The sequence below is a fragment of the Cavia porcellus genome, unplaced genomic scaffold (assembly GCF_034190915.1).
Source record: "Cavia porcellus strain 051 isolate PalLab524CR breed Dunkin Hartley unplaced genomic scaffold, mCavPor4.1 scaffold_26, whole genome shotgun sequence".
Lineage (NCBI taxonomy): Eukaryota > Metazoa > Chordata > Mammalia > Rodentia > Caviidae > Cavia > Cavia porcellus.
In genome coordinates, this window is record NW_026947509.1 from 50366563 (window position 1) to 50392023 (window position 25461).

The following is a 25461-nucleotide window of genomic DNA, read 5'->3' on the forward strand; positions in this document are numbered from 1 at the left end:
TAAGGAAGTCCACAGGAATTCTGCATATCAACACCTTGCCCTACTCCTAGGCACAGATACATATGTATCCACCTTGGTCAGCTCCTAGTTATCGGAACAAGCAGGACATGGGGGCCTGGCTGGCTGTGACCACTGAGTAAAAGGCTATCTCTACAGACCTGGATTTGGATGGAAGTCACCATCTTCTATGGATCCTCATGCATCCAATTTGGATACAACAGGTGAAATCAGATCAGAGGTCTCCTACCCTAGCAATCCTTAAGAAGAAAAATGATCTTTAATAAGCACTTTGTACTTAGAGGAAAGTACAAAATAAAGGAAGTCTCCCTTGTCCACCTTAGGGAGATAGCAGCTATCTGGAGAAGGATTTACTGGGGAAGGCAGACTACGTGTTATGCTATGCTGAATCTCTTCCCCACCCCCTAGTTGAAGAAACCACCTCCAGCTCATCTCATCTCATCCACAGCAGGATAACTCACTCCCTCTCCCTTAGTTACTTGTTCATATTCTGTGCTAGGTACACGAGCAATAAGATTACAGGTATAAAGATGACCAAGAAGTAAGTAGTCCCTGCCCAGAGGATCTCAAAGTCTGATATGCGAGACAAAGCCATAAAACAGTAACGATACGATTCATGAATGCTATCATAGAGAGATGCACGGACTTGGTGCTACAGGAGCATGGGAGTGACTAAGGTTTCAGAGAAGCTGTAACTTCTCTTCCGTAAGGAGGACTGGGAGTTTGTTGCACAGAGAAAAAGCAGCAGAAATTCCAGGAAAAGGGAGAAGTTTATGCAGCTATAAGACAGAATGAAAGAACATATTATGTTCAAGACAGAGCAAGTATCTGTACCTAGAAATACAGGGTAAGGGAATTTTAGGAGATGAAGACAAAAAGATTGGGCTATGTAATAAAGGGGGGAGCATAAAATACTGAAGAGCTTATTAGATTTCATTTCATAGTAAAGGGAGTCATTAAAGTTTTCAGGAAGGGGAATGACAAACAGATTTTATTATAGAAAAGGGTGACAAGATTACAGAAAGAAAATGATTAATTCTATGATTCTAATCAAAAGGCAGACGACCTACAATTCTCCCTAAAAAAAATCACTGTATCTTGTGCTTTAATTATATGACTATAATTTGGAAACTGTTGTGTTTCCCTGAATATTTCAAACTGACATCTAAAATATTCAACTGATATTTAACTATTAAAACTTGTATCACTCTGCTAAATTCCCCTTCTCTTTAAAATGTATTTTTCTCCTCTATACTAAACATAGTATTTTCATAAAATATTTTTAAAATGCTTGCTAATTAAGATGCATATTAATTACTCTCTGGAATCTTAGATACCACTCTTAGTTTCTCAACATAGTCTTATTCTCTCAATTTTATTATGGGGTCTGATGGAATTTTTCGTCTACTTTAACAGACTCTTGGAGAAATATAAGGTCAACCAGGTAAGTGCTTGTGCAAGGATACTTAAATCACACAGCTCTTCTTTCCTTTTGGCTGTAGGTCACGGGGATACGGCTTCCTATCTTAGGCAAATCAGTCCTTGGGTGCCACAACTGATACCACTAGCTATATTTCTTACATTCGGTAGTAATTCAATGTGGAAGGTGGAGTTCTGAACTATCTAGCAGGTCATGTAGGATATTCCTGGAATTCTACCAGTGTTCATTCTAACTTTCTTAGGATCACTGTAAGTGAAAGGATCCCAACTAAATGCTTGTGATTACTCACGGGATATGAATTGTAGGATACAGGTCACTAAATATTTTGACAGTTTCTCTGAGGTAAACAAGAAAATAAAGAAAAGCATACATGTGTCAAGGGCCTTTTATAACTGCAGAACTGATTGGTCATTATCACATTTTTCTTCAGAAAATTAAATAGAATAATATCTGTTAGCATTCTCTAAGAGTTCCTTCTCAGCTTCGTTAAAACAGAGCACTAATCAGCTGTTGAAATCTAAACTGATTATTTCTGAAGTGTCAACAGATGCACAAGCTCCCTGGCTGAAACAGGAACATGTGTCTACTTCATGTCAGCAGGCTGAGGGGATACAACCCAGAGAGAAGTGGAGAGAGAAAAGTCTCATAAAATGTCATGGGAAGACCTTACACATGATTTTATAAAAATGTCCCACATCAAATGACTTGGAAGGAAAGAAGGGAAAATGTGTAAAGCAGATAGATGAAGAGAGAGAAGGAGAGAAAATTTAAAACACCTTTTGCAAGCTACAGTTAAATTCTATGGATCTTTGTTCTTTTCCTGAAGAGTTGTCACGCCTCAAGATACAGTTCAGTCATACTCCTATACGATCTGCTACAAAGCAGAGAATATTTTAGTGTTTGGAAGTTATGTTCTATAATCCTTGTGCTATCTTCTTTCCCTTCCCACTCCCGGCATACAGCACTATTTGATAGTGGCTGGTGAATTGGCCTGATCATCAGGATTACACAGACACAGCCTCTCCCTGGAGGATTCTGATCAAGTATACTGGGGCGAGGCTGGGAGCCTTTATTGCACCAACATCCCAGATGATTCTCACAATCAAGCCATTTGGGCAGACGAGGTTCTCTCACGTAACTACTTTGAAAATAGCTTAGTTTTAAGGAGGATTCTTTCCCAAGAGTCATAATTTCTTCATGATGGGAAAGCTTCAGGGTAGTATGTGACCTTGCTAATGCTCTCTTAGCCAGTCTGCAGTGACATAATTAAATGGGCTAACATATCTCTTAAACTTAACATCCCGTCTTTGTCAGCCAGTGAATCTGCTAAGAAGATAATTCTCTAAACTAAAGCAAAGACATGCCTGACAAAATGTAGCCCAGTTAATCAAGAGCAACTTCAACCCTACACACAGCTAGCTAGGTTTTCCACAGGTGACCTGGAACCCTGTTTGGTATCTCTGCAGCCAGGGTCAGCTCCTCCCCAAATGCTCACAGAGACAAGCCAGCTAATTTCCCTGTTAAATGTGAGTGAGTCACCAGCCTAACCATTTAGATTGCCAAGGTGTTCATACTGAAATATATGCTTCCCGGCACAATTCCATATCTAATTACAACAGTAAATCCAATAAAGGCACAGTAAAACTGCCACTCAGGCAGGGAGAATGCAAAGTCAAGTGTGGAGGCAGACACCACCAACACCCTCAGAGGCAAAAATGTGGGTGTCCACAACCACTTCTGAGACTCCATGCTGTGTTTTTCACTGAGGAATCTTTCTTAAGGAGTGTGGACTGGAGAGCTGTGGTAAATTTCCACACCCTAAAGCTAAAGGGAACCTGGAAAGATGATTCCCTGTCCTTCAAATTTGCAACATTTCTCTAGACATCTCTTCAGTTTTAGGTCCCATTTCTAAATTTCAAAGTAGAGCTGTAGACTAACATAACCACTGCTCAAACTTCTATGCACAAGTCAAATTTCGTGTTGTACTTGAGATAGAAACATAGTATGATCTGTTTTCAAACCACACAGTTTTCAGGCAAAATATCAATTACATTTAGTTTACTCTGAATTGTCAAATACAAAATTAAAAGTTTTAAGGAAAATAATACCTAAGAGTAACATCAGAAAATAAATTCAGGATTTCAACTTCTTTCTGTTCTTTACCATAATTTGAACAAAGAAGGAAAGACACTGAACATACACACTGAACGTCACCCCTGTGCTGGTATTCCTCAGGGGAAGACACGACAGTCTTTCAAACACAAGAAACGGCGTAAAGCCCCCCTAAAAACCTACATGAAAACCAAATCCACAAGCACCAACACAGAGCAAAGCATGTGCAGTTCCCTGTAGATATTCAGCTTGTGTCACAGTAAAAATGCAGTGACATTCCTGAGAGACAGAAGAGGGCTCCATGTAAGGAGGAACTTTCTAAGAACCAGAGCTGCCCTAAGAATTGCAATACAAAAGTGAACTTCCTTCTCCTAGCAGTGGAACCAGGCAGCAAAATCCCAGAGACCACCTGTCACACATGCCAAGGATACTCCTGCTCTGTTTAGGAAGTTGTTCTAAATGACCTTTGGGGTCGTTTCCAAGTAAGTGCTTGATTCAAAGGTTATTTCCAGTTGTCTGATGAATAACACAAGGACAAACACCCCCTCAGACACACACACATACACACGCACGCGTATTCTGCTGACCTACACAATTTTATTCCAGAACAGAACTCAGAACCCTGACATTTCTAAATGTGATTTTGCGAACAGAATAGGCAAAGAGGAATCAATCAGCTATTCGTTCAAACTGCCAGTCTGGGGAAAGCAAAGCAGACATGGGTTTTTCCTACTTCGGGATTCTCTTTGGGTCAAAGAACTAATCCAGGTCTCTGATGACCTCTAGCATATTCTTTAACAGGCCACCAACAATCTAGTTCTTGGGATAGATTAGAAGCTACAAAGGCCCACAACAGACTTGAATGCAGAGCTGGTCCTGTAAAAACATGTCATGTATGAACCTTCTCTACTCTCAACCATATTTCAGTTTTTCACGTGACGAAGACACCGGGCAAGTACAGACCTGGTAGCTTCCGGAACAAGTGTATGGGAGGTGAAGGGGTACCAGACTTCACCCTTCAGATTCAGAGAACTATAGCACTCTTGAAATAAAAAAGTACATAACTCAATCAGTTCTTTATTCCTTACACTTATATAAGGTGGTCAACTCCCTTATAGCTCACCTAGTAACTTCAATGTTAACTGACAAAGTTTTTAGAAAAGGATCATTTCTGTTCCCAAATTCTTCACTGACTCTATTACTTAGATAGACGCATATTTCTCCTAAAAGAATTACTGTGTATATAGCTGGATTTCTTAGGGTAACAATTAAGATCTCATTAACTTGTGAACTTCAATGAAGTGCTACGCTAAACACTTCGGAAAGGTTTCGTAGGTGATTTATCCACATGAGCCAGTGAAATAAAAGTAGATACTAGAAATAAGAGCTACATCTTATTTTCTAGCATGTGTAACGTTTGGAAGTTTTTATTTACCATCACATGGCACTCAAATAAAATCTTTTTTCACCTTTCCCCTTGTTCTTAACAGTGTTTTAAATTATAATTGCTCCTAGACAATGAAGCAAAAACAATCATTAGGGACAGAAATTATACAGATATTTTCAGCCAACACATGCACAAAATGACATTTAAGTGCCCATAACTATGTAAGACTAAAATCACTCAGATTCTGATTTCCCTCTTCTGATTAACCAAAAGAGGTAAAATGTACTGCTGTCAAGTAGAGTGTTATATACTACTAATAGTGTAAATTGGTAACCTTTTCAAAGGACAATTTAGCTATACTTTACCAAAATGGTCACTGAATAGACTTCCTGACATGGTAAATTTATAGCTAAACTATGTTATCCTAATGATATATGGCAAGGATAAATGAATGGACAAGAACATTCATTATAACACTATTTATGTAAAAGCAATAACCAAAATGTTCTTCAGTGAAGCTTAGATCTCACATGATTTCTCTTATGAGAGACCCAAAGTATTAAGAGCAAAATTAAAAATAGGTAACAGGAAACAGGGACATAGATACTTTACAAATAGGAAGGAGACCAAGAGATGGAGAAAGGGAGAAAGGAGGGAGAGAAGGGAACGTTAAAAAAAAAAAATTAAGATGAATACTAATAAAATTTTTTTAAAAGAATAAATTTACTGGTTAAGTAAATCACTGTGTATCCTCTGTGGATAACTAAATTAGCATGCACCAAACAATAAAGTATAGATACGACTTTTTAAAATCCTAAGTGGAAAAAAAAAAACAACTCACAGGTCAGGATTCATAGTGTAATCCTACCTGTGCTATCAACCTGAAAAATATATGTAAGATGCCTCAACATGCCAGTATAATACAATAAAAATGTGACAGGATAATTAAAGAATTGGCAAAACTAGAGACTGAGGGTTTTGACTTTTCATTATGTATCTTGCTCCCCTGATACAACTTTATACCAGACTCCTGTATTACTTTTACTCAGAATCTTTATTTAGACTTCTCTTTAGCCCCAGACCACGTAGAATTTTGTAAGGCTGGCCACATCCCTTGTGGGATGAAGCTTACCACCCACAACCCCATCCTCCTCGCACTGCCATCTCAGGACCACCCCGAGTGCCACCGCGCCAGCACAGCCTGTCCCACTTTGGGCTGTTCGTAGTGGGCAGTTTCAGCGCTGACATCTCCCCATGCTTTTCCCTTTCCTTTACATCCTTATATTATCCATGTTGATGTCCACCTCTCTCCCCGTCTTCACCTTCCCTCCTCCATCAAATACAGGTTTCTTCAGAGCCTGGTCTCCTCCACTGTATCCAGCACAGGGCTTGAAGATGCTAGGGGAAGAAAAGCTATACTTGTTCGTTCTGAGATCACAGCTTTTAAGGGCTAACGCTAGCTTTCAAAAAGGAAGAGTCTTCCACCGTCCTGACCATACAGACTTGGCAATAAAATTGGTTTGAATTATAGAAAAGAAACACTGAGCCAAGTTTATAAATGACAAAGAAAGGTAGACAGAAATGTTAAAAATGCGTCTAAATTTTCTAAGAGATTATGAAAGGTTCAGAGGGTAAGCAGTGAGGAGCAAAGAAGAAAAGGCACAGAAAAAGGAATCTGACTGAAGAAAAAAAGTATTATTAAGAATTCTTTTATTTCTACTACTGTCCACTATAATTTCAATCACACACACACACAACAAACACGGGCTGCGGCGTCTGGTACACACTGTGTAACAGTGAATAGGAGCTACACATCAGAATGGAATGATTATTGATTTCTTAATGGATTACTGTTGGACAAATTTACACTCACCAAAAAACCATCAATCTTTGGGTAATAATTACAAACCTATCACAGTATATACAGCACTCTGGCTGACTTGAAACTTACTGCTATGTGCCGGGAAATGACCAACTTTCTGTTTCTCCAGCTCCGACCACATAGAGAATGGTGGACGACAACTTACATCAGATGCTATTAGGGCACATGGTTTGTCACAGCCACATCACGCACCTGTGAATTGCTATTAGTGGGGAGAACAATCAGGCCCTGCTGGACTTTTTCTTATTATTCATTAGTCGTAGAAATTGTAAATAAAATGGACACGAGACAGTTACAGTTATCAAAGACCTTTCATTCCTGGCAGACTGTGGAAAAGGGGCCAAAAGCACAGTAGCTGACGGCATGCTGTACCAACAACAGGTTCTATTTTCAACCTGAATCCACAGCCCTTCGAAGGTTTGTAATGGCCGAGCTCCCATTAGGTGTCTTCCTAAACCCTAAGAGAATAAGTTTTCACTAACGGCTCAGTGGAGTGCCATTACAATTAAGTTACCCTTTGCCAAAAAGAAAACCCTATTATGTCAGTTCCACCTAGCAGTCCTTAATCACAGGATAATGATGTGAAACAGTATTAATCAATTAAGTTTTTCACTCTCATATTTTCCAGCTGTTCAGTTAGATAACACCACTTCCTTCCAGATAGTTAATCCCCTTCAAGACACCTTATTTGACCTATGTTACCCACACTCATAGAATAAAGACAGTTAATCCAACCCAAATAAAGGTAATTTGGAACCAATAGCATACTTGTTCCCATTTTATCTTTTGGTCCTAACCTATCACCAAAATTTTAAGTCAGATTTATCAATTGTCTTTCCCAAAGAATTATACCATTTTTCTGCTCAATTAACTAACATAAACAGTACGTATTTCCAAACATGCTAGCCAGTAAAGAAATAAGATTTGATTATTTTTATGAAACATTCCTTTTCTTAAGTAATAGACTATTAAATTACCATGATAATCAACCAAAATAATTAGAATACTATTAAGTATAATATAAAATCAAATAGAAAAGCTAAATAAAGTTGCTATTATAAAATAAATAAAACAGATTTATAAAACACAAGAGATTTATGAGATAGTAGAATCTGAAGATGACAAACTCAGGAGGGGTATATTTATTCACCCATGGTTCTCAGGCAAACCTATCCAAGGAGGCGAGAGTTGAATCCAGGTAAGAGAGAAGCACTTTTTCGTGCAAAGCTCTGAAGAAAGGGTGTTGCAAACAGAAGGAACAGCAGGTACAGGAATGAACTTGCCATGTAAAGGAAAGGAAATGGGGAAGTGAGTTAGGGTAGAATAGAAGAAGAGGAGGTTACTGATACAGGCAGGAGCCACATCCTTTAGGAGCTTCCAAACTCTGCAAAGAAACCTTATTCCAGTTTCAATAAAGTTGGAAAGCTTTTGTGCTTAAAGCAATGGATTGCTGCGACCTGACTTAAATTTTAAGATCCAGGATAGCTGGTTGTAGACGGGGAGGCACAGAGGAGCAAGGAAAAGAGGCAGAAAGATCAGGTAGACACTGTCGTAACATTTTACTAGACATGGCCAGCACTAGGAAATGATTACAGATGTAAGTTACAGGCATGGACGTGGTGCAGACTGTTTAAAGACAGGCTGTGCTTTAGACATGCGGATGGTTTCTGATAGATGGCGGCTGGAGAAGAGGAATGGTACTACTCAGCATTTAAAGTCACCAAATGGTATCTCTTGAAAAGAACTGAGAAAGAATGCAGAGGACTTGCAGTGTAGACACAGGGGCTGCCAAAAAATGAAGGTGAGTACCTGAGGTTTTCTAGGCCTGAGGAGATTGGCATCCATTGATTACACCACTTCTAATGCAGCCACTCCTTCCTGTCTTTCCCTTAGCTAGGAGCAACAGAGCTCACTTTTCTATCAAAAACTTCCTAGTTTCCTGATGTTAACGAACTGGATCATTTCCTTGAATTCAATAGCAATCCAGAAAATCAAACCCACGTAAAAATAGAAACTTAACTACTCATCACCAAGCTCACAGTGGCTCATAAACAGCAAAGAAGCAAGGAATACCAAAATTCAAAGCCTGCGAGCAATTTAAACAATAGATACTTTGTCAGAAAGCGGTAAGCACGCAAATAAGCAGCAGCCACCAGAGCGGCGACCATACACAGGATTCTGAAAAGAGGTTCGATTCCAAATCTCTATAAACTCACACATGAAGCATCTGGAGGAGTGCTAGTACCCATCATCCTTAAGAGCCACCAAGTATGTAAAAACGCAGTGCAGTTGTGATTTAAAAGAAATTTTGCCAGCAGCTGGATTTTACACTGATTCAAATCCAACCACCCATGCAAGAAAAAGTCAAACAGAAAACTGCAAATTGATTACCACAATGCTTTCTTTTCAGCATAAAATGCATACAGTCTATTGTCATTAAGCTGCTACTATACTTAACAGACAGATGCAAGCTATCTTCAGTTCACTTAGGATTAAACACGTGGCTTTCCTATATAATATTTGCAGTTAAATACTAGGGGCTTCATTCATAGAACCCTATGCAAAGCAAATATCTCACGAGCTTCCATACAACACAATTTTGTTGTAAAGTTAAAAAAAAGGTACAAAATCAATGAAAACATTACTTGTTAAGAAAATGATCTGTTAATGCAAACAATAAAAGAACATGGTATTCTCCAAGCTATTAAATACATTGCCTTATTTCTTGCAACTATAGGAATGATTATAAACAAATGTTTTCAAAATGAGATAGATGACTGCTCATCTCACAAAATGTTTGGACATTGTTTGGACACATTTAGAAAACAATACTTCAAGAAAGGAATGAAACAGCGGGGTGGATGTGTTTTTGTAAAGACAGGGTATCCGATCTCAGGTACTGTTAGGACGATTGCATTGTGGACAGATGTGATAATGACCACAATTGCCCTAACAAAACTTGAGGTCTGGCCTCACAGCCTGGCATAAACACAGCTGTCTAACGGTTAAGGAGGAGTCACTTGATGGGCAGGCTTCTGAATGATCTTTCAGATCTGGCTGCTGGATAAGAAAGAGGTGACTAAAAACAACAGCAGTACCAGCTGCTATTTCACGGCTGTCCACTAAACGGTTAACTGGAGATGTGAAGGATCTTGGGTCACAGATTAGAAATATTTATAAAATGTTAATACTGTGAAGACTACCTTTACTCTTAAGCTTTTCTACCTCTCAACTCATACTTCTGACCCCAAAGTAACAAAACTGTCTGGAGGAGAACTGCAACTCTTAATTAGGATGTGAATAGCTTGAAATAATACATCAACACTCTACATACCCTTTAGAGTCTTCTGTAAACTCCATCCTTAAATATGAGAGTGATCCTGGCTGAGAAAGGTATTTTTTGAAGCCATACGAAGCTTCCAGGTACCTGAAGCTTTAGTCCAACATAACATTGTGCTTGACTGAATGCTGAGAAGTCGGCTAGAAGTCGAAGGCAGAGCTAACCTCAGAGGATTTATTTTACAGCTGTCTTGTGGATAACACTAACTAGATGATTTGGCCTCCGGTGTATTCAACAAAGTACAATTGAAGTGACCAAATCTGTCGGTAATCTGACAGAAGAACGACCCAGAATAACTGATTTAGGGCTCTAAACCACTCAGGTAACCCAATACATATTAACATCTTCCCAGACTCAGGATAAGGCATTGCATTAGCAGACTTCTATGTAAATGAGAAAACAGTATTTTCTTAATTATTTCTTGAAACATACTAAGTGTAAGAAAAGCTTTATTGATCTTCACAACACCAGGCCAGGCAGGGAGTTACACAGACCAGGCAGCAAGACGCTCAATGCCATTATCAGTGAACTACGCTACTGCTATGTAAGTATTTCAAGGACCCGGACCCCCTCCCAAACAGAACAGGACTATTTGTGATGTGTTTTAATTAGGCAATTTTACTTTCATTTCTTATGAGAGAACTAACTTTTCTTGTTTTACAAAGGAAGAAATGAAGATTAAGACAGCACAAGCCAGATACGATGGTCACACCATCGTATCACCACCACCACACCAGTCATAGCAGCACTAGGGAGACTGAGGCAAGATGATGGCTCAAATTGGAAGCCACAGTCAAAGTCAACTCCCACTATCTTGTTTTGACTGATTAGACGCTGTTCCGTTCTGTATGACAGTATCAAGTTTGAGGGTATAGGCAACTACTTTGAAGGCAATAAGATTCACTATGATGCCCATTCTGGTTTGACTATTATCTTCTTTGGAAGTCCTGTAGTGTTTACAAGGTTTAGGTTTTATTGGTCTTGTTCTCTACTGTTTTGTTCAACTTTATAATACCTTATGAGATAGACAATTCTTTTTAAGGAAGCAAGAGGCATTATGGTAACCATTGTTGATAACCTTGTACTCTGTTTTTACATCATGTGCTATATCTATCCTTGGTTTTGACTGACAGCTTTGTTTTGCCATATTTGACTTTATTCTCTTTCAAAAAAAAAGTACTAAGAACTAAGGAGTAATAAAACCCAAAATGTGTAAATTTTGTTGTAAAAAAGAGACGAAAAAACAGTGCTTTAAAGTATACAACTGCAAGTGTGTTTAGGGGTGTTAAATAGCTGACCATATTAATGTTTTTGGTTGGATCATTGAACACAACTGTTTGCAGTCTCACTGTTTGAATGTCTACTTTGTATGTTTTGATACTGTGACTTGAGCAACTATCTCTAAGATGATAACTGTAATCTATTAACTGGTGATTTCTTACTGTTTTTTTTTTGTAGCTCTGTATTAATTGTACCTTTACACTGATTTGTTTTTTTTTTTTTTTCCCTCTTTTTCCTTTTAAATAAAAGAAAAAAAAAAAGTTCAAGGCCAACTGGAATTACCAACTGAGACTGTCTCAAACAGAAAACAAACAAGATACACCACGGCTGCTCAGTGCAGCTCTAAGCCCTGTTCTCAGTCTGCTACCCTCGGGCTACAGAGTCCACAGTCCTTTCCCCTGCCCTCAGGCAGCTTCCAGACAGAGATGAGATAAACTGCACTTAAGTAATTAAGTAATGGGAAAACAAGGGAGAATGTGATAAAAGCTCCTAAAATGTTAGAGAAGGACTCCTCCTGGACAGACAGGACTGTGTGGGGACAGGAGCGACCGCTTTCTGACCATGTGTGTAGAAACTGAACCGGAAGAAAACGGCAAGTCCAGAAGGAGAGGTGTCTGTCGGCATGCACTCCGCTGTGAAAGCCTTTGAAAAGATAGTATTTTCTTCTTGATTCCTTATGTGATAAGAGTAAAAATAAATAGACATTTACATGCATACATCCATAAAGGACACAACTGATGTCTTATCTGAAATTCTGAGAATTCCAGACAGGGAGATAAGTTAGGACAGAGGCCACACAGGCAACCCCCGGGATGGAAATGGGTGAAACTGCGGGGCCGCCTGAGAACCCACTTCACCGGCACATCGAGGCTCCACAAAAGGAGTGTGTGCTACAAACGGTCACTGTGACGGGTCAGGCAGGGAGTCATGCAGACCGGGCAACGGCAAGACTCTCAATGTCACCCTCAGAGGAGCTGCATTACTGCTGCAAAATTATTATTTCAACTACACACACACACACACACACACACACACACACACACACACAAACAGCAGGTTTATTTGTGATGCATCTTAATTAGGTAATCTTACTTTCGTTTCTTCAGTAATTGATGTGACTACAACAGCCTAATCATTCCCTGGTATCCGCACACACATTTCTTTCCAAACAGGGGTGATGAATTTGTCTACCTGATAACCAGAGAGATGAAAATCAAAAATAGTAAAGGATCCAGGTAGGTGGTATTTTTAGACACCTTTTTGTTGTCCTTGTTTGTTGATGAAAAGTAGATTGAAACCCCGTCCTTCCTAGAAGACTGTTTGGTAGGAATTTAACATGTTTGTGAGGTATTTTTTAGTTATTTTAGAATGAGTTTCTCTCTCATTTCTAGTTAACTTACTAAGTGCCAGTCGCCATTGTGGAATCTTTACATACCCTGTCTTCTCTGACAAGGCAAACCATAACGTTGTCATTTCACAAGTAAAACTGAGATTCCAAGAGATAGAACTAACTGACTTGGGACTCATATTTGGGAAGCTTCAGTGATTACTTCCTTATGCACAAGAGAGCCAGGCATGGTGGCTCACACCTGTAATGCCAGCACTTGGGAGGCTGAGGCAGGAGGATCGTTTTGAGTTCGAGACCAGCCTGGGCTACAAAGTGAGCTCAAGGCCAGCCTGAACTGCACAGAGAGATCCTGTCTCAAAAACACAAAACAAAACAAAACAAAACAAAAACAACCAAGAGAGAAAAAGAGGTGAATTCATTCAATTCTCTAATTTTTTATACTATGTTTATTTTCTAGTAAGAAATAAAATATAACACACACAGAGAACAGATTCTTTTGAGACTACCTAAATAAATGTTAAGACCAAGTTTTATCTGCATGTTCTATGTTAAGATGTGAAATAAGCTTGCATACTATAACGCATGCTAGAAATAAAATATCACTTTTAATAAGCTTTAAAAAACAGCTTGTTTTTGTAAGCAAGTTAAACACATCTGGATCTTGTTTTTATTATAAATAGGCTAAATAAACTTTTCATAATAATGCACACATAAACTTCATCTTATGTCTGATAAATTGTTACTGAAGTATTATCACAAGGTTAATTCTAAAATTCTAAATTCTCAAAGTGTTGTAATGGGTAGAAGTCAACCTGGAGATTCTAAATCTCAGAATATGATCTCAAGAAATTCTTTTCAGACACTCAGTGCCTGTATCTTAGATACTTCTGGAAGAAAATAGAAAAACAGATCAGAGAACAAAACCAGTACGCAATCCCCATCTCATCTGCTCAATATCAAGTTCCTTCTTCATTGCCACCTCCCGAAGAGGGAAAGGGGAAAAGAAAAAAGAAAACGAAAGAAAAGAAAGAAGAAATACAAACACAGAAAGCTCTTTCTCATCCAGTCTGACTAACAGTCTGTCTTCCTAACTGTTCAACTCTGCAACACAGAAGAGAAATAAAATGTCAGCTGCGGGGCAAGATCAGAAAGGCAGCCCTGATAATTCTGGACGAGAACCAGGAGGCTATCTCCATGCAGAGCGTACTATACGTCGTTTGTCCAAAGGACAAATGCAGTAGATGGGTTCACTGGTAACAGCACTGTGTTGTCCGTTTTTTGTAACAACAATCTACTCCAGTTAAGCGCGGCTTGCATCCTGCTTTCTACTGCCCATCTCTAGGCTCAAAGCTTTAGGACCCCAGTTCTCCCAGTCCACCCATTCTGGTCTCCCACTCTCCAGTTCCCAGGCATCTCAAGGAATATGCTTCTTTCTACTCACTCCCAGTGTTTGCCATCCACCTTCTATCATATTTAAAGTAAGTTATGCACATATATGTCTCCTTTAATACTGTCAAAAGTTATTTAACACATATATGTGCATAACTTACTTTATAGTATCTCAAGCTATGAATATCACTCATAAAACAATTCAAAGGAATATCTGAAATTCCACCGTATCACAGCAACTAAGAAGATACCTTATGTTCTAAATCTAAAATATTACTCGATACATATGAGAATGGCTGTGTGTATGAAAACATCGCAGTCTTCAGTATTCATTATCAATGGCAGCTGTCCATCTCAATGAGTCTATGGTATTACTGAAATTCAAGGTTAAACCCAGGAGTAGAGGCATCATCAGCTGTCTTACAGAGTAGTTCCATATTTTATCTCTTTGAAAAAACAGCTGTCTGAATCCATTTCTTAATTGCTCAAGTAGTGTATAAACTCTTTTTTGGAAGAGTGCCAAAGAATGCAGACTTATTTAGAATAAAAGATTTATTTGCCATCGAAGTCACAAAGCTTTTTCCAAAGTTTGTTTTCCCCCTGTCCTTATTCTTTGCATATAAACACATACACGGAGAAAGAGGTAGAGAAAGAGAGATAGAGACAGAGATGCACATGTGCTTCTAAAACCAGTATTGTCTTGTACACAGTTGTTTACAATCAAATGTCTAGTTAATATAGCTTCTCTAATTGGTTAAAAGAAAAACTTTTCTAAATCATCTATTGTATTCAAACCTTGGGATCACTAAAACCACTCCAATTTAACAAAACTTCATGGAACCAACTTCACAGTGATCACTTTTGTAAAAATAAATTCTTTTAAATTTCATTTTGCTGGGACACAGGAGATTTTGTTTGGCTTTTGTTTCCAAAATCCTAAATTCAAGAAATGTCATTAGATCATTAGTTTGTCATAGTCCAGAAAAGATGAGAGGATGTAAGTCATGGTTTGAGAGTATCAAAAGAGCAGACACCTAGAAGATATATCACATTTGTTTTTCTAGTTCTTAGTTATGTCCAAACAAAAAAATCAATTGCTGCTTTTAAGTAACTTTGTAAAAAATTGCAATTGGATTCAGTTTATATTTGAAGATACTATTTAGTCAGTATTTTGAAGGAGAACCCAAATATGATGAAGTACAACCTATCTATCTCTGGTAGCAAAAAATTCTTATTAAACAATCCAATTTCCAAGTATTAGATGCTGTATGAGTGACCTGGGCAATCATTTCTAATAGATGAACCTTACACAATCAGGATTTAACATAAGTCTTCAGCCATCAACATTATAGAAATGCCACCTTTCAGTCTAAATGATAACAAATGTGTTGAAATAAAGAAATCTACATCAGACTATCTGCTTAATAAAGATACTGACATAGCATCAAACAGTGATAGCCAACCTTTCGGAGCGTTCAGTAACAGCCAGCCAGCCAGCCGCGGCCGCCATGCCATAGGCTCACCACTACTGGTCTAATAGATCTCATAAGACAACTTTTATAAAAGACATATACATCTCTACATAAATACGACTCGTTAAAATCCATGTTTTAAACAACAACATAAACAAAACCAGATCTTTATGAGAATCGCCACAATAGAAAATGTTTTCTATAGCTGTAGAAGCAATAATGCCTCTTTAGAATGCAACCAAAAATACTTAATGTTATTCACCTGAAAGAGAGCAATGTAGTATCCAAGTATCTCAAAATATGACCAAGCCCCACATTAAGAAGTAGATAGAATTGATATAGTCAAGTGTAAGGAGAACTACAGCCTCGACGATAATAAAAAAGCAATGACATTAATGTCAAAGGTGTAGACACCCAGAATGTTAATTTATTAGAACGTGACTTTACACTGATTAATTATATGCTCCTGAAAATATCTGGAGTGCCTAAGAAAAGTTAATTGAAGCATTTCATCTTGTACATGCTACTAAGAACAGTTTTAAAGTAAGTGATAGAGAACTGACTTTAAAATTACAAGTATATGGAATTCAATCTATAAATTCTTAAGTCTACCATACTAAAATAGCAGAAGTAGAAATAAAGATGAGGATGAGGTTGCATGGAAGCTTTTACATTAATATGAACGTGGACTCCACCAAACACACTGAATAGAAGCAGAAAACACAAGAGCTCCCTAAACTCTTTCAGATCTCTTTCGGGAGGACAGATTTGAAGAAAAAAAAAATATCTTGTACAGAATGAGGGGATTTAGTTCAGCAATATAAGTGCCTGCCAGGCAAACGTGAGGTTATGAGTTTGATCCCCCAGTGCCCCAAAAAACCCAAAAACAAACAAAAGAATGAGCTATTATGAATAGCAAACACATACCCAAACAAAGAAAAATCACAAGTAAATTAAAATTTCAGGATTATTTCAACATCTAAGAAATCAACTTGCAAAATTTCTTCAAATAAGTCAGAAGCACATTATTTAAACACACAAATGCCATAGCTAATTATAAATAGTTCCTTCATACAATAAATATTTCCTATACTTCTTATTATTTCTTTCTTTCTTTTTTTTTTTTTTTTTTTTGTCTTTTTCCTTTTTATTGGTACCGGGGCTCGAACTCACAACTGCCTGCTTTACAAGGCAGGTGCTTATGCCGCTGAGCTAAATCACCAGCCCCATTTCCTATACTTCTATAATGAATTCTGTACTCTATGGGTAAAGAGCTAAAGTTTGCTTACTGTACTCAAATACTCATATTTACAAAATCTCAGATTCTTATAATAATCAATATGTAGCCTCAAAGTACGTATATGCTTTAGTAAGTATTCTGCAGTGCACAGTAATTAAGATATCTTTCTTATTAACGTGAAATACTGTTTTTTGCTAGGGAATCCCACTTACTGTGGTCAAATTCAATTATTCCATGGCATCAATGTGATAGTTCTCCTAACCTATACAGCGGAGGCGCCTCTTAATCGCCAGCTAACGGAAGGGTCTCTCTCAGCGCTGCTTTCCATCTTCACGTAAACTACTGCCCACATCAACCATCAACTATCCTGTGAACGAAAGCTTGAATTCTTGATAATGCTAGTTGAGGTACCCTGTACAGGCATTATAAGAGTGCCTTCAGAGTTAAGCTATAAAATCTACATTTGACAAATTTAAAAGAAAAATATAATTCACAATAAAGAAAACTAATAGATCCCAGGCAGAAGAATTGGTTGTAACCTGGTTATATTTATTAATGTAGGTTAAAGACTGTATCTGGAGGATTTAGCCAAGAAAAATTAAGGGGAAAATAAACTGATCTCAGAAGTATTTTGGCTGAACCTTGGAGTCTAAATTCATGTCCATTCAAAGAACAGGGAACTGGACAAAGGTTTTTAATCCCAAAGGCAATTATCTCCATTGTGATGCTGAATATATTTGACCATTAAATATTTGAATTATGTGTTTCCTTTTGTTCAGATTCTGCTCAGCAAATGACCTTCACTGATTACCCCCAAGAACAAAATGATCTGGTCAAGCCAAGGAGAATGATCCACATCCTATAGAAATATTTGGGGTCCTTTTTTTTTTTTCACATTTTAATCACAGTATAAGCACAGGTTGTCATTCTGACCGTAACTATCAGATTTGTAAACTCATTAAAGGCGAGTCAACCCTGACACAGGCATCCACTATAACTGTGCCACAAATCAAGTTTTGGAACTTGCAAGAAAAAGGCCCAAGTCCTACGTTATAAACCATTTGTTAGACAAATATTATTCTATGGGAACTTCTGTTATCCGTTGGTTGTGCTTTCATTTTTGTTTCTTTGTGCATTTTCAGATTTATGAACGTTTGAAAAACTCTAGGAGGTAAAATTTGAAAAGCAATAAATACATCCATCATGGATATAAATCATAATGTGCACATCATACCTAATTACTTTTAAATGGAATGAGGGATGCATGCAAACATATGAAGATAACATCCTTCTGTACAAAACACCTTAAACATTTTTTGTACCTGAGTACCAGCAGTGTACCACACAAAGTGAGTGTGCAACAAGTATTTGCTGATTTAATGATCCAAAGATGAAAGGTCTCTCTCTAGAGAATCTTCAATCACCACACACTGGGAATCTCGAAGTATTTCTATCATTAACGCATTTTGAATTAAAAGGTGTCAGGCAAGAATCAGTAACCATAAAAATTACATATTTAAAATGTAATTCTACAATAGATATTTTAAGACAAGAGCTAAGTTAAAATGTTTGTCATATAACCCTTTGTTTAATTTTACCCTGAGGTACAATATTATCAAGTTTTTTTTTTAAATTAAGGACATTTCAAATCTTTTTAATACTATAAAGGCACTGAATTAGGTTACTAAATGCCTTGAGTAGTAATGCAACTGAACCAACTGACATTTAGCTCACAAATATTGTGCATTCTTATACTGTAAACCACATTTATTTATAAAGAAATAAGCTACAGCATAAAGAAAAATCATTAGAGCATTGGAATATATGGCATATATTAGCCTTGCAACTTTTCAAAAATTATAACCGTGAGTTATATTATATGAGACATACCATAAAACTATAAAAACACGAACATGTTTTACTCAGAATAAATTGGTCAACCTCATTAATCAATTCAACTTCTAAGACTAACATACAGAATTCATTAAACAATTTATTAAAGCATGTGTTTATCCACTTCTATATAGAATTTTGACTTAATGAGACAAGAAGAACACTGATTAAATGCTGAGAATTACTGAGGAATTTTTAAATTTAATTTTGTTTGTTTGTTTTACAAGACAAGGTCTCACATGGAGCACAGGTTGGCCTTGAACTTGTGGGTGATATTCCTGCCTCAGTCTCCCAAGTGCTGGGGTTACAAGCGTGAGCCTGGCTCAAGGGATGAATTTTTAAGAAATACTCAACTTCTGTAGAAGTAATACAGGAGCAAAATACAGGACCACAAGCTACAGAACAGTTTTCACAACCCTGTTAAATTCACACTTCAATTTAATTTCCCCAACTACCTGACTGCTGCCCTCCGCCCCCCGCTGTACCTTACAGGTGCTTCCCACTCTACACTGACTTAAACTAGACTGAATCTGCTACAGTATTTCCAGTTTTCACTGATGCTCCCTACCCCTTCTAACCACTAATTCGCCCAACCCCCTCCTCTCCTTAACCCTACTATCCAAATCCTGTCCGCTTTAAGACATGACCCAAACCCTTCCCTTCCTTTCTATCCTCTTGACCACCACCTCTCACTGCTCCACCATAATCACACTCAACAGCGTGCAAAAGATGCCCTTGCCTACAGAAGAGCCAATATCCACAATCTGTGTTCCTCACACTGTAGCCACTGGGATTCTTGTCAGCTGAAAATCTGAAGTCACCTGCTGGTTAATGCCCTTAGCGTGCCTGGAAAATAAAAGCCAAGTTCCTCTTACACAAGCTATTCTATCACCCTGCTTGTCCAATTTACTCTCCAAAGTCATCTCTAACTTCAAATTCCTAGAGGCGAACTTTACATTCTAGAAATACCAACCTGCTTGTATTTCCCGGAATACTGCTCGTTATTTCTCATTTCTCATTGTAGGTCTATTACTTACTGAAAAAGCCTTCTACTTTTCTCCTAAATCTTTTATATGTAACACATCTCCATTCAAGCAGGCTCTCCCTTTTGGAAATGTTACCAAACTAGTACTACCTTTCACTCTCTAAAATAATCAAGACACTGAGCTTACTACAGCATAATTTCCTGCTTAGATGTCTCTCCGATCCACCAGAGTAGGAGTCCCCAAAGATGGTGCACATACCCTACGACTTACCCTACAATGCCTGGCACACAGGTGACAGCTGATACACTGTTGAATTAATCAGGTAGAATGACAGAGCAAAATGTCAAATGCCTACAACTAACAATCACACCTTACGCGTACTTCAAATTTAAAACACCAGAACTATTATCCCAGCACACACCAAGCAGCAACCATGATGCCCACAACTTGCTAAGGTGTCCTTCTTGACAATTTATGGTAGTTTCAGAAGCATCACAGTGAGGTTCTATTTTAGAGGAGATCTCTCTAGGAAAGAACTGACTCTCAACATGGACAGATTACTCCACTCAGAGAACATGTTCCTTCCCAGTCCTAATGGCTGATATCTTCGGAGCACCAAAGATAAGAAAAGATTTTCTTTCCATGGAACCAAAACCACAAAACTTTATTCAGGAACACTGAAACCCAATTAAAAAAAAAAGTTCCTGATACAGAGGCAAACTCTACTTCTACTTTTCCCTACATTTTATTAGTGTACTCTGGTTCTACAGATCAGTGGGTTTCATTTTGGCAAATCTGTACATGTTATAACGTACTTTAATCACTTCCCCATCCTCCCCACCAAGTTTCACATGTTTTTTTTTTCCCTTGGAGGGGGTGAGGTGAGGTATTTAAATGTGTACAATGTATTTTGATCATTCTAATTCTTTCTTAACCAAAATATCCATGCATATTTTAAATGAGAAGATTTATTTTTGTTCCCAATTTTTACTCTAGATCATCAAAAAGTCTGTCCCTGGTCCAGGGACCCATACTGTATACTGGCACAAGACTCAGATTTCAAACAGATCTGAATTTGAAAACAAATCCTTTTTCTTGTAAGTCATGGATATATAATAAATAAATAAATAAATAAATAACTGGACTGCTGTGAGAAACACCAGCAGTAATGATCGGGACTTAGGCCAGAAGTTGGATAAGCATTTCTCATGTGTTAATTTGAGTCTCACATCCCACCAATCCTCATCTTCATATTACAGAGAAAGAACCTGCAGCTCAGAGATTATACATAAAATGCCTGAGTTTACACAGTTACTCACTGGCAAAGCAGGACCTCTAAAACAGGCTGGCATAACTTCCAAGCCCCTGCTGATGCTCAATGTTATGTCATAAATTAGAAACATCGCTTATCTACCTCGGGGAGTTGTTGGGAGAGTGGTAAGCAGCATAGAAAGCATCTAACATGGTGAGACCTCACCCTGCAGCTAGCGTGATTCTGATCAGCTGAAAAGCTGAAGTCCCAGCTGATCGTTAGCATCACTATGGACACCAATGATCTCCACCCTCCTATCAAAATGATTTTTACCCAAAAGAAAAGGCCTGATTTTATTATACCCTCAATGAATCATGCCTCTGTACTTTCGGTCAGTCCTGTGTCGATCACAATGTATTTATAACATGGAAAAGGATTCCTAAATACTCCTGATGTATTTCAAACCACAGATACTCCAAGCCTCAGTGTATTCACAAAAGGAAATTATTAGCGGATGAATGTGTATTTGATTTAAAGAAATACAGAAAAACAACATTTACTACATTTTTGAACTGTGACCCTACTATTGACCAATCAGAACATCAGAAGATCAAAATACATCAATATTTAAAAGATACCATGTATCAAAAAGCTAGGCAAGAAGAACACGGATCCCTGAGATCTTAATTCATTCTGGCTTCCTAGAAGAGTCCCAGCAAAACCAAATCAATCACTGTGTATTAAAAAACACATATTTCTATTAGGGAAGACAGATTCGGGCAAAGACACAGGCAACAAGGATAAGTCTTTTTCAGGAAGTTGTTCTGTTTTCCAAAGAGAGACCTTAGTTCTCACCACTATACAGTGCTGCCTTAAAAAAGGAAGTGGAGAGGTGGAAAATAACGCAAAAGAAAAAAAAAATGTAATCCTTTTCCTGTTAATTACCTGCAAATATATATTTTCTTTAGTTTCTTTTTCTTTGGCTACACAGACATAATGCTTATCTCCAATAAATGTGAAGAAATCCAATCAGACCTCTCTGTTTGTTTTAAATTTTCTAACAAATAAAAACTAAATGTAAAGTACACGGAGATAATAAGTGCTGTGATTCTAAACAGGGCTGGATTTTGTATGGAGTCCATCAAGTGTTATATTAAGGTGTGCCCCATGGAAAGCCAACCAAGGGTGACTGCCAAACTAAGCTATGGGAGGACAGTCACAGAGCTGCTGGGTGCCATGACAGAAGTCACAGTTTAGAAAAAGCACATCGGACTGCCCAGTCAACAGGATTATCCGGTATCACTTCACCTCTAAACCCTCTTCTGTTTCTTTTTGTCACAAAAACATGGGTCAGTATTGGACATGACAGCCACCCTGACAAGATGACACCATAGAGACGCCAGTAACCTAACTAAGCCAAAAAGTAATGCCAGTTTCACGTCCAACTCTAAGAACCGTATCTTTCTGCCAGTTCTGCCTAAAAGTTGAACTGATTTCCTTGAGCCTCAATATCCACACATGAGAAACAGAAATCATACTCTACTCTGCTTTACTGGATCCTAAAAATGGCAAGTAGCTAAGAAAAACTGAATGCAAAGCACCATGAGAAGAATATATTAGATACCTTGACCTGCTTTTTGGTCAGAATCTTGTAAAACTAGAATTACTACCTTGCTAATTCCATACATGCCACCTGGCCATGGAGCTGACTGATAAACAGTAGTGACAGCACAGCTGATCCACCTAAAGGTTTTAAAGTAGAAGCACATTTCGGGTCACAGTGTATTTTCATACCGTTTGAGTAACTACTTAAGAAAATCTGCTTCCGGGCATTATAAAAGTAGATATAAAAAATGAGCAATTACAACTTTTGGAACCTTAAAACTTCTTGAAATAGTCAGCTGCAGGTATAGAAACCAATACTGAAGCAATGATGCAAGAATTGAAAATGAGTGAACCCCGAAACTGGAGGAATCATTGCAAAGTCAGTTTCACCTGACGGGCCAAAACACAATACGGATTATTTTTATATGGTTCTGTCTGAGTTGTCTATCTCAGATTCTTAACTTCCAGATTCTATTTTTAAAATCACTTAACACTGTGTATTTCCAGTAGCCATCAAGGCAGATGCTGTCATTCCTGACACCCAAGATTGTCAGCAGCCTCGGTCTGTACACTAATGATCTCGGGCAACAATGCCTGTGCTCTTATCAAAGCGATCTTTATTCCAAAAGAAAAAGTCCAAGTTTTCTCTATGGAAATTCACTCTAAAACATCGCAAAGGAGCCGCTCTAAAATATTAACGCTGCTAATATTTCTTACTTCCTTTTAAGTTATCTGGTATACTAACCTGTAAAACCAAAAACTGTCAGGCATTATAAGATTTTTAGTTCTCTCCCAAGTCGCCAGTGCTCCCGTCTAGCACTGTCAAATAATGATAGCTGCTGTCATTATTTTTTATACAATAGCTGGCAGCAAATTGTACAGATACCCTTCATCTCAGAACAGTTACCAAAAACCCTAAACAAATGACTGGGACCTTGTAGTATGACTGACCACCTTCCTAAAGCCAAAATAAGCACGCTTATTTCATTTGACTGATATTTTATGGCCAGAATATTACATGAAATTCAAAGCTTTGTTTTATTTATTATACACTATTTAACAATAACACCCCCCCCCTTATACATAGATACCTCTTTCCTGCTACTCAGACTTTTATTTTCTCATGAAGGTTTTCACATTTACTTTTGGCTTTGCTACTTTGAACCAAAAAGTGTAATTCTGTGTTTGGAAGCATCAGCCCTCTAGGAAATAAATTTGAGCATTGAAAAATATTCCAAGAATAAATTATTTTCACTTAACGAAGTCAAACATGTGTGTAAAGGGATAAGAAAACCAGTGCTCTCAGACACAAATGATTTAACAGGTCTCCTGCCCACCAAAATTATGCCAAATCACAGAAAAACATCTGAGCGACTGATTCTAGATCTCTGTTCTAATTAACAGACAAGAGTTCCTCTCTACCTCCACTTGCGCTGGCAATCTAAAATGCTGATATTCTCCTAGATCTAGCAGAGGAAAAATGGGTATCTTCTCCATCTGACACCTAAGTGGGTAACCTAGATACTGTAAATAGAGGCTACATAAAGGATGCAACAGACAGCTCTGAAGTGAGAGCCAAAATATTTAACCTGCAACTCTTTGGAAAAGAACCTGAAAACATGTGCAGCTTAGCCAAAAACCGTACTAACATGGAATTGCCAAAGGCTAGAAAGTTAAAACACACACAGAAACTCTTTACCAAACCGAAGTTTATGGTTGTTGGGTGAGAAAAGTTCGAACGTGAAAAGCACAGTTCTTCTTTGTATAAATTAATCATGCCTACACTTTGCACTATTTATTTTAAAAGATGAGTGAGCTGCCTTACAAAAAACTAAGTGTTTACAAAAGTAGAATCCATTTAACAAATAAAGAGCCAATTAATTAGTTAATTGGTTCCTGCTGATATTCTGCTGGTGACCAGGGGATGACAATCAAGTCACTAATTATTAGGTATTTTCTACTCCCTATATCTACTGTTTCTAAACCCAATCATGAATTATTTAACACATAGAAACAATACATAAATCTATCTCAACTCCTTAGGAAATCACATGAAAAACTTTATGAGAAATAAAAAGAGGTCATCAAAGAACTAGTACCATTAAATATTAAAATATAAAAATTCTACTGCCTACATTGTTATAATAGCATAACTTTTAACAAATCAACAAGCAAAAAAAAAATGAATGCTACAAGATCATGATAAGAGTTTAGCACAATAAGGTAGTAGATATTCAGTCAGTAACTATTAGTTTTGCCTTTCTGCATGATAAAGTAATTTTAAAAACTGCTTCTGGGATGAAATTCTGTTCTCTCCTTTAATAAAAAGGAGGGAAATCTTTTAATAAAGTCAGTTCAAACAGTTCAATCATAATTTAAACAAATAGCTAAAGTTCTTTAAAATTAACGAATCACAAATACACTGAAGTGTAATCTATACTTCTGCTATAATTCACCAGTCTAATTACAAAGCTGACAGCTTTACAATAACTTAAGTTTTGAAAGCTCTAAGAGGAAGTGGAAAGAAAAAGTTCCCTCGATGATCAGAATTCACTTAAGAATATGCTTATAATTAAGTAGATGATTCTGTATCTTTATTAAATCTTCATAAAAGAAAACTGTGACTTTCCTTCATGTCACCAAAAATTGTAAAATTATATTTACATATAAATCACATATCTTTCTTGTATAAGGAAAAAACATATAACAAAAATATATGGAAACAAGATTACAAATATTTTTGAGTAGAAATAAGAGAACATTTGCATTTGATAACTAACCTGACATATAATTAAGAAAAGACACATTGTATTCT

General features: G+C 37.5%; 1 protein-coding gene across 11 annotated transcripts in view; it reads right to left on the reverse strand.

Moving 5' to 3' along the window:
* Positions 1-25461, reverse strand: part of Ikzf2 (IKAROS family zinc finger 2) — a 147857-nt gene that overhangs the window by 116958 nt on the left and 5438 nt on the right. The window lies entirely within an intron of this gene.